The 10,491-nt window shown below is 49.9% G+C and overlaps 1 non-coding gene across 1 annotated transcript; it reads left to right on the top strand.

Moving 5' to 3' along the window:
- Positions 1-4,056: 4,056 nt before the first annotated feature.
- Positions 4,057-4,183, top strand: LOC132232214 (small nucleolar RNA SNORA51). Its single transcript, XR_009452352.1, has one exon. It is a non-coding gene; the product is annotated as a small nucleolar RNA SNORA51 (small nucleolar RNA).
- Positions 4,184-10,491: the final 6,308 nt, after the last annotated feature.

Raw genomic sequence — 10,491 nt, forward strand, 5'->3', positions numbered from 1 at the left:
ATTCTTACTACATGTTGACACTGAAGGCTTACAAACACGAGCTCATTTAATCCTCCAGGAACTCTAAGAGGGAGAAATTGTTATCCAGAATTCCCCCATCCAGGCCTGTTTGACTCCAAAGCTTACACACTTACCTCAATACAGATCTGTATCTGCTCCAGGAATGACTGATGACCCTCATTCCAATAGACCATGCCTCAGCCAGGCCCCGGCTCTGCCCACCACTCCTCCCTTGATCTGGCCCCTCAGAGCAAGCCTGGGTTTTGTTACTGGGAAACCCCCCCGGGTGGGCTCAGGCTGCCTGTCGCAATGTCCAATAACAAAGGCAGGGTTGAATCACATAAGGTGTTTATTGAGAAGGCCAGCCAACCAAGAAGACAGGGAGCTGACAAGCATCCACAACCTGTCTTGACCATAAGGTGCAGGGGACAGGATTACATAGGAAAAATGGTGAGGTTGGGAACAGAATGCCATTGCATGCAGTCCTGGACGTCAGCAGACGTCAACCATTGTTCTTGGCTGTCTGGCAATGAAATGGCAGCTTAACTCCTGGTGGGGTTGACCTGGTCATGCTAACCTGTTCTGCTTGCATGTTGGGTACAGTGTACATTGTCCGCACTTGAATCACCTTCTCCATCACGTTGTTCAGGATCAAAGGGAGTACACAGGTGCACTGGCCGAGAAATGAAACTTGGGGGGGGGGGAACTTAACCCTCTGCTCCCACACATATATGTATTTCAGAATTTTAAACTAATATGATTATCTTTCAGATTAACTCAGGTGCTCTATCTCAGATTATAGTCCCTCCTATCAGTTTTGGGCTTTGATGGTGGAAAGGCTAAGGGCTTCCTAGGTGTGGTTGAGTCCCATCTCCCTGAAACACCAAGACTTAAAGAAGATGAAAGAGATCTGACCCCATTCAGAGCAAAAGAGAAAAAGTGAGAGGCAGGCTTAATGTCCACAGAACAGAACAGAACAGAACAGAACCCCCCAAACCTGCCTTTTCTATCAAGAAAAAGCTTTCAAACCAGAGGAGAGGAGCCATCTGGCTAACAGGAAACCAAAGGCCAGGCTGGGCTGGGATCTGCCAGCCCCCAAACGCCTTTGCTCTGTGTGAAGCCCCTCCAGGCAGAGATGGGTCATTCCATGGGCCCTTATGAGGGAGGGGAAAGGTGCCAGGGAAAAAGCAAAATAATAAAATAAAATAAAAACTACTGCCTCGATTTGAGCAAGGGGAAAATATGGTGCATGGAGTTTATGATAATCCCAGACAAAATTCCAGAAGTTCCTTTTCTAAGCAGGGATTACTGGGCGCTGAGACAGGTTCCCTTAGGTCAGGGCATGTCTGGCTCCCCAGATTTCCCCTGTAGGGGCGGGATCCAAGCATGTTGTGGGGAAAGAACCACAGACTCAGAATTTAAAAATAAGACTTTGCTGTTGTAAGAACTACATTGAGGAAGAAAGGAGAGAGTTCATCAGCCAGGTTCTGGAATCTACCACACCCCACCTCCTTACATGTCAAAATTATAGGCTTCCCTTTGCAGCAGAGTAAACTGAAGAGTGCTGCCAAAATTTGCCTGGTGGTCAGCGACGGAGGAGGAGCCTTGACACACTCAAGCGAAGAGGACGAGACATCCCGAGGCAATGGACGTTGGCAACATACTTTTTTAGAAAAATATATTTTATTGATTTTTTTACAGAGAAGAAGGGAGAGGGAATAGAGAGCTAGAAACATGGATGAGAGAGAAACATCGATCAGCTGCCTCCTGCACACCCCCGCAACCAAGGTACATGCCCTTGACTGGAATCGAACCTGGGACCCTTGAGTCCGGAGGCCGACGCTCTATCCACTGAGCGAAACCAGTTAGGGCGGCAACATACTTTTGAGAGAGGGTGATAGCATTTGTCCAATAAGACACTCAGGATCTAGCAATTTAGAGTTTATCCAGGGGCATGAAACACCAAAAATCTCTTAGAGTACATGACCTGGGTGAAGGAGGGGCTGATTTCCTTGGCAGGTACCACTAGCACCGAAGTCAGTTTTGTGGTTGACGGGGCTTTTGAAATGTCTCTCATATTTGGAATGTTAATGGAAAAATAGGGACCAAATCTTAGGGTAGCTCAGCCTTCACACGGCTGGTTGAACCCCTACGCCAAGAGTAGAAGGAATTAACTGATTCTGTTGGACGGGACTCTGCCTCCGTTATGACCCAGAGCATCAACAGTGTGGTCCTTTCACTGCCGCTCACTGGTGTCTGCTCTGGGTGTGCCCTGGGTGGAGGGCTGGGTGCAAAGGAGGGAATGTGTGTCTAATGTGTGAAGGGAAAACCCAGCTGGATGCCCCCTGGTCCCAAGATGGGTCCGGCAGGACCCTCCGCCTGCCTGCATGGCACAGCCATTTCTGGTCTAGAGGCCGTAGAGAGGTTCAAAGCCTACGTTCTGGAGCCAGACTCCCATCCCATTCCAGTCCCAGCTCAGCCACTTACTGAAACATGACAATCAATGGGTCTGGGCTGCTGTCACTACTTGAGCCAATTAAGCAGAGACAGCGTTGAATCATATGAGCGTTTATTCCACTAATACTGGCAGTGTGGGAGAGAGCAGGTCTTCCACAAAAAGCTGCTCTGCCTCCCATAAGCCAGCTGCTTATATTGGGTAGAAGGACAAAGATTACCTGGGGAAGTAGGTAAAAGAGATAAGAATGGGTATGCAAAACGGGCAGTTTACAGGCAATGCGGCTGTGGGTATGCAAAGGCCTGGGGGTTTGCAAAGGGCTGGCGCCTCTGGTTTCTGCAACAAGGTTGTTAATCTTTCCGTGATAACGGGCAGCTCCCAGATGTGGAGGATGGGCTGAATTTCCAGGTGCAACTCCCAGCCAGGTTAAGAATGTGCTCTCCTTGATCAGAACAAAGCATGATTAATATTTCTTATAATTATAGCTGGTCCTCAGTATTCTATTTCTGCCCCTAACATTACCAGTGTGTGACCTTACGCAAATGACTAAATCTATGCCTCTTTTTTTTTTCACCTGAAAATGTGGGTAAGAGTGGTGTCTGATTAATAGAGTTAGAGCACTCACTGGCTTTCATTTTTTGACTTGTGACTCACAGTAAGAAACACATTTTACATCAAGACCCGGTACACACATCTCTGCGTATATACACATACAAGTGCATGTATAACTGGAAAAAAGTTTTCCAAACTCATAGCTGGTGGCTGAACTATGGTATCTTCTGTTCTATTCTATTCTATTCTATTCTATTCTATTCTATTCTATTCTATTCTATTCTATTCTTCATTAAGCAAAATGATAGTTAAAGCCATTAAATTGATTTTTACTATGCACATGGGTCAGTGCCCACAGTGTGCAAAACACTGGTTTAAGATCTTTCTGGAGTATTGTGTTTAGTTTCAAAAGCTATACTTCTCTTGCACATGTCACTTTTTTAAAGAGAACCATTTTCAAGCGAGAGGGTGTCCAGAAGAGAATTACCAGGGTATTTCATTTCATTGTTCTTTCTCTTTCTTTCTTTTTTCCCCACCCAAACCACTCATTTGATGGTCTCTTCATGTATTCATTCATTTGCCCATTCATCACAGGCCTATATGCCTGGTTCATCTAGAAAAGAGACTCCAGGGAAAGACCTGCTCGGTAAGTCGTGTGAAAGAGGAACCAGACCTGTTCCTTACAGTCCCCTAAGCAGAACCGGGACTTCTGGGAAAGTGACAGGGAAGCCAATTCGGGCCATCATATGGCAGGTGTTTTCCAGTCCTGGTGCTGTTGGACTGGGGTCGGCTCTCTGTGAGACCCCCCGGGAAGTGAGTGGTCAGAGGTGGAAGAAGGGGAGCTATTCAGAGGCTCCCAGTACTGGGTGGAGAGTGGCCTGAGGTTGGTTCTTCACCCCACACTCCACCCAGCCTGGGATGTGCTTGAGGCACTGCAGGGGCTGCTATGGTGATGACGAAGAAACCATCTAGCTGGGGTTCTGTGCCTCTCCGTTACCCAAAGCTGCTTCATTTCTGTTTTATTTTTTATTTTATTTTGTTTTTTAGTTGGCCTCCTGGTGCTTACCACAGGCTGTGTGCTTACACTGACTGTACAGAAATAGGAGGCAGAGTAAACTCACTCATTTCTGTTTTATACAGTGGGCTTCTCCATGGGGTTTATTTTAAGAGACACTGATGCTGACAGAAAAATTTAAATCCCTAAACTAGGAGCTCATTAAATCCCTTAAGTCTTAGAAGCAATCATTTCTTGGATTCAGACTCATTTTTTCCTCTAAAAACAAGTCCATTAAAATTACAGCATAAGCTTTTGTTTTGCCCTCTTAAATCCAGATCTAATTGAGAGCAAGAGTTAAAGAATTACAAGCACCCTGGATTGAGATGTCATTTGTGTCAGTTGTTTTTCTTCTCTCTGTATCCCGCCTCCCCATCTGGCTATCCCAACCCCAGAAGGAGAGCAGAGAGCCCTGCCTTTGTGCCCTGTCCCCTCAGTGGGTGCTGGGGAAGCAGACTGAAATCGAAGTCTCCTGCAGACAAGTGGTCTTTCAGGCTTTTGTTGATTAAAGCCCGGGGAGACCGTGCTGAAAGAAAGGGAAGAAGGAACTAGAGGGAGGTGAGTGGGGAGGGCCTGGGAGGAACTGGCAGAAGTCCCCTTAAGGAAGCTGGACCCCAGGCACCCACGCTCCTTTGACCCACCAAAGCTGTCAGCCTCCGGGAGGAATTGGGGTTGGTCTCACAATGTCTCTCAAACATGAAAGTGCCCATGATTCACCTGGGAATCTCGATCAAATGCAGATTCTGATCCAGGAGCCTGCGGTGGGTCCTGAGCCTGAATTTCTCGCTAGCTCTAATCAGGGGCTCTATCGTTGCCGGTCTTAAGACAACACTTCAAGGAGCTCAGAGTCCGTCCCTTGTTTTCTGGGTACAAAGAGCCTTCCAGACTCTTGTGCACCCTTAGAAGACCCGCCTAGTAATAGGGGAACTGAATTCCCCATCAGCACAGCATCCAGCGGTGCAACATTGGTTTAACTTCGATTTGAAAGGTCTTTCATATTTGAGCTTGTGTTGCAGACTCATAGCCACGGCCCAGGTGAAGCTGCCTCTCCGGGAATTCAAGGGTTATCAACCCACTCTTGCTCCAGGGCTGGATGGACTCAGTGGAATCCACCTGCCCTCCCTGCCCAGGGTGAGGAATTCTCTGGGCATCATGTCCTTTGCTTCAGTTTCCTGGGAAGCGCTTGAGATGGGCACTTCCACCCCTCCTTTCCTATTCCAGGGGCTTAAATCCATAAAGCAGCTGCTTATCTTAATGTCTTTCGGTGGAATTTTGCCTGTTCCCTATCTTGCCCTTACCTAAAAGCACAAAACCCATCCGTTTGCGTCCTTTCCCTCAGCCTGGGATACAAGATAAACCGAGGCGCCTGGAAAGAATGGCTCGGGTCACAGCAAGCCCCCTTCCTACTCTGAAGGTCTCTCTGTTCGGGAAGTGGTGTTAAGGGTCCACACTGTTTGTTTGTTCATCTTCACTTCCTTTGCGTACTTGTCCTACTTGGGCGTATACATCATTTTGTGAAGAATAGCAAAAAGCTAACCGTTCCCAGCCAACCCCTCCCCCTAGTTACCGCCAACCTCAGGAAACAATTCTTAAAAGGGACTTTGCCTTCCTCAGAGGGCCTAAACACACATTTGTAAAAGGGGCTTTGTAAATATTCCTTGCCTTGAAAGTAACAATGTCTTGTGTTTGCATAGCACTGTAAAATGTTCAAAGGGATCTAGCATTAATGGGGCGTCAGCTTGTGCTGGGGGCGGCATCTCATTTTATCTGCCCAGCAACTCCTATGAGGGGGTATTCGTAATTGCCCTTCTCCACAGATTCACCCACAAACAAAAGCAGAAAAAATGACATTTAAAGGGAGAGAGAGCTGGAGCTCTGCTTCCTTAGCCCGCGGGGATGCCCCAGAAAATCATTTCACCCCTCTCTCCCTGAAAGTGACAGATGGAAAGTGTAGAGGTGGTGGTGGTAAGGAGAGAGGTTCCAACCTCCTCAGCCATGCAAAGCGTGGGGGCGTGGGGGCGTGGGGGCGTGGGGGCGTGGGGGCGTGGGGGCGTGGGGGCGTGGGGGCGTGGGGGCGTGGGGGCGGGGAGGGATACGGCATCTCTTCCTTTGGGCCTTTAGCGAGCCGGTTCTGTGCCGGTTCTGCGCGGTGGGCAAAGTGGGTGGGTTGAATGCTGTCTGCGGCAGGAGCCCTGACATGCAGATGTGCTGGGTCTTGTATCTGGAGGGGGCGAGATCAGCACCAGGCTGTGCCCAGGCTGGGAAACGAGGTGATAGCCACCAGCTTGGATGCCAGGATGCCTGGAATCTAGCTCAGCAGTCCCACTGACCAACCATGGGCCTCTGGCCAGACCGCTCGACCCTAAGCCTCAGCTTTCTCTTTAGGAAAATGGAGCGGCTGGACAGGATGCTCTCCAAGGTCTGAGATGCTCTGATCTTTCAGCAGGAGAAGTGGCTCCTTTGTCACTGAGAGGTTGTGACCTGTTTTCTTCATGGGGTGGGATGGGGTGGCGGTGAAAGGAAAACACACACGCACACGCACACACACACACGCACACACGCACAGAGCTCATCCGGGCTACGTGCTGGGGATGCAGTAATGACCAAGACAGACACAGCGCTTAGTTCTCCCTTCCATGGAGCAGCCAGAATGTCAGGAAAGGCAGACACCGAACAAGTAACTAACCAGTTACTGCTTCACTGAGGTTAGAACAGAGACCAGAGTGATGAGAAGAAGCAAGCAAGTGAAGGCAAAAGAGAGTTCCAGGCAGAGGGAACAGCATGTGCAAAGGAATAGACAGGAGTCATATTGCCATTTGGTAGGACAGAAGGAAGCCTGAGTGGCGCAGGGTGAGGGGAGATGGATGGGCAGGGACACCTCTTTCATAGTCTGGTTCAGGCTACAGAGTCGTGTTTGGAGGCAAGAGACTGGACTAAGGGGTGCTCCTCTGTTTCTTCTCCCCACCCCACCCCACCCCATCCCATATCACACACACACACACACACACACACACACACACACACACACACACCAGCCTTGGAAATAGCTGAACAGGGGCTTTGTGGTAGATCATTCAAGGCAGGAAGAACTCTGCTCTTTCCCCCCCACTCCCACTGGTGGGGGGACCTTGGGGGTTCGCCCAAGGAAAGGAAGCACTGCTTCCTGGTTTATACTGAGATGGGAAAGACTTGCCCAAGAACAATGGCATTTTTGTAAAACACCACATTGTTCTGGCGAGACCAGGAGGGGGCTTCCTTCGGGACCTTGCTGGTCCCATTGCCTGGTCTGCCAACCACAACAGCGACATGGCGTTCTCTTGGACCAGCCTTTCATCTGAGATGCTTGCTCTTGCACAGCCCGGCCTGCTTAACCCTCCAGACCCACTCTGCCCAGGCAGCAGCATCCAGGGCGCCAGGAGGTCCCTGGAGATCACAGGCCATGCTGGCCGGGGAGTCTATTGGGAGAACCAATAGTTGACTTGACCGTCTCTGTTTTCCCATTTGAAGGGACCTTCTGGAAAAGGGGTTCAAGTCTGTCCTGGGAGTGTCTCAGCTCAAAAAAAAAAATCTTTAAAACATGAGCCAGAAGGCCATCTTTGTTACTAGTGGCGAAACTGAGGAAGAAAGGCAGTGAGTTTGCTAAAGCCACACAGAGAGTGGTGGAATCAAGGCTAGGATCCAGGCCCGGGACGCTCAGGCCAGCACTCTACTCTATGGGGGCAGAACCAAAGTTTGGAAGGTAATGGAAGAAAGTCCACAATGAAGAGACTGACAACCCTGCAGGGGCCCAGCATGCCTGGAGCGGGGTGAGGGGTGGGGAAGGGTGTGTGATGAGGGGAGTTGGACTTTTTGCTGTCACAGGCAGTAGGGAGTAACGCTTGGAACCACTCCTGTTTTTCAGGCATGCATGGCTGGTCCTCTGTGAATCGCTAAGTGAGCAAATTCAGTGAAACAATCGAGTCTATTCAGAAGAGGATGTTAGCTGGAAGACAGTGGGCACATAAATGCATAGTCAGAACTTTGCTTTCCTCCAACTTGTTCTTTTTATATTCTGCCTGGCATAGAAAAAAGGCTCAGAAAAACAATAAACATTTCTCATTTTAATAAATGAGTAACAGTGGTGGTGACAGCGTTGAGGGTGATGAGGTATTCATGGTGGTGGAGATACTGGTGACAACTCTGCCGTGGCTACAGCAAGCCTGTCAAACTTATGGCCGCGGGCCGCATGCCTTGTTTATATGGCCCGCGTTAGCCTTTGAGTTTGACATGCTTGGGTTACAGTTGTGGTGTAGATGTCAGTAGTAGTACCAAATTTAGTGGTGCTGATTGTACTTATAGTAACATTGGTATTGGCTTCAGTTATGGCAGTGATTCTCAACCTTCTGGCCCTTTAAATACAGCTCCTCTTGTTGTGACCCAACCATAAAATTATTTTCGTTGCTACTTCATAACTGTAATGTTGCTGTTATGAATCGTAATGTAAATATCTGATATGCAGGATGGTCTTAGGGGACCCCTGTGAAAGGGTCGTTTGACCGCCAAAGGGGTCGTGACCCACAGGTTGAGAACCGCTGAGCTATGGTGATAGTGATAGGAATGGTGATGTTGGTGGTGTCTGGTTTAGTGGTATTTATTAGAGTTATGGTAATGATGGAAGCAGTAATGGTGGGGAGAGTGATGGCATGGCGTAGTGATGTTGGTATTGGTGATGGTGGTAAAGGTGCTGGTGTTGCAAATAATGGTCATATTTTTGCTGGAAAAATGACAATTATCTTGGATAGCAATGGCAGTGATGGTGAGCTTGGTATAAGGATAGTGTAGGGGTTGTTGGTCAAAACAATTTTTAAAAAGAATATGTTTTTATTGATTTTTTAGAGAGAGAGGAAGAACAAGGGGGAGAGAGAGAGAGAGAGACATGGATTGGCTGTAACCTGGGCATGTGCCCTAACTGATCGACGTATGGGACGATGTTCAACAAGCTGGGCCACACCAGCTGAATGATCCAGTGATTTCAGTGATGCTTTGTGCAGGTGGTGAGGACAGTGGTATTGGTGTCATTGCTGATGACAGCACTGTTCTTGACGGTGCTAGTGACATCTGCCTGTCTTAGTGGAACTGAGTGATACCATTTCTGACAGTGACCCCCTAGACTACATGAGCTGCCCTCAGCTCTCCTCTCTGCAGCTGACTGTGCTGGATGTGGGGAAAGGGTCATGCATTCCTGAAGCCCCCTTCCCGCAGCTGCATTCCTGGGGAGCCTTAGTTGTCTGTGCAGGAGATGGCTATCTGTGGGGGTCAGAGGGGCTGGCGCTGAGAAACAGGTCTGTTTCTAGGAAAGTAAACAGAGAGGGAGGCTCAAGATTGCTGATCTGGAGAGGGCTCTATGGGACAGGTCAACAGGACACAGGCACGTGAGGCCAGCCCAGGGTGGGGGTGATGCTGGGCGGGGGCAGGGAGGCAGCGGGGATGGCCGTGCAGGGGCTCACGTAGCTGGCAGAACAAGGGCTGCATTTGGCTGACTAAGCAGAGCAGGCTGGGACTGATTCTCTGGGATTAATAATGTGTCTTCTCTCCGAGATTAGCTCACTCAGTCCTGGCTGGGAAAGCAGGGGTGGGGGTGTAGGGGGCTGGGGGGGAGGGGAAGGGAGCTCTCCCAGCTCCCCAGGCTTAGGGGCCTTGGAGGAGGCTGTGGGCAATCCATGGGGCCTCAGCAGGGCCAGTGACTGATCCTGTGCATCCTTGATCTCATTCCCGATGGGACCCCCTTTGGCTTGCAGGAAGCCAGGCTCCCCAGGTGTCAAGAAATCTCAGCTGCCCTACCCCCAACCCCTCCTAGCCCCGCTGCACACTGTGCAGAAGGCAGCACAGCCTGGGAGTGAGCGAGGAGAGGAAGCTCTGGAGCCAGAGCAGCTCACCTCACTGTCCAGGCCTCCCCAGGTGAACTGTGTGACAAGCAGTCACTTTGCCTCTGTGCGTCTGGCTCTGTGTTTGTGACGGGGACAAGGGCTCTGCTGCTCACAGGCTGTCCCGAGACCAGAGGGGTTAAGGCGTACAAAGTGCTCAATGTGCTGGCGTGGGTGGGTGTTCAAAGAGCGTTTGCTGTTACGAGTACCGCTGAACACTAAGGGACTCGATTCTCTGGGCCTCAGTCTTCTCACCAGTTACAGGGGATAATCCTCAGCGGGAATGCTTGTTATGGAGAGTGAGGGGATTAAAGGAGGGAAATGAGCCTGTACCAGATAGCACACTATTGTGACCCTCTTCAGTGATGTTAGTACAGGGCCGGTCCCAGTGTCCCTCCTGGAGTAGGGGCTCATGTCATGCAAGATCGGGGATCCCTGGAGCACTGCTCTCCTGTGGCTTCACCATCTTGTGCCAGACCTGCTTCCTCCTGACACGGAAACAAATCCCTCCTATGGCAGGGTTCCCG

This window comes from Myotis daubentonii, chromosome 3 (genome assembly GCF_963259705.1).
Source record: "Myotis daubentonii chromosome 3, mMyoDau2.1, whole genome shotgun sequence".
Taxonomy (NCBI): domain Eukaryota; kingdom Metazoa; phylum Chordata; class Mammalia; order Chiroptera; family Vespertilionidae; genus Myotis; species Myotis daubentonii.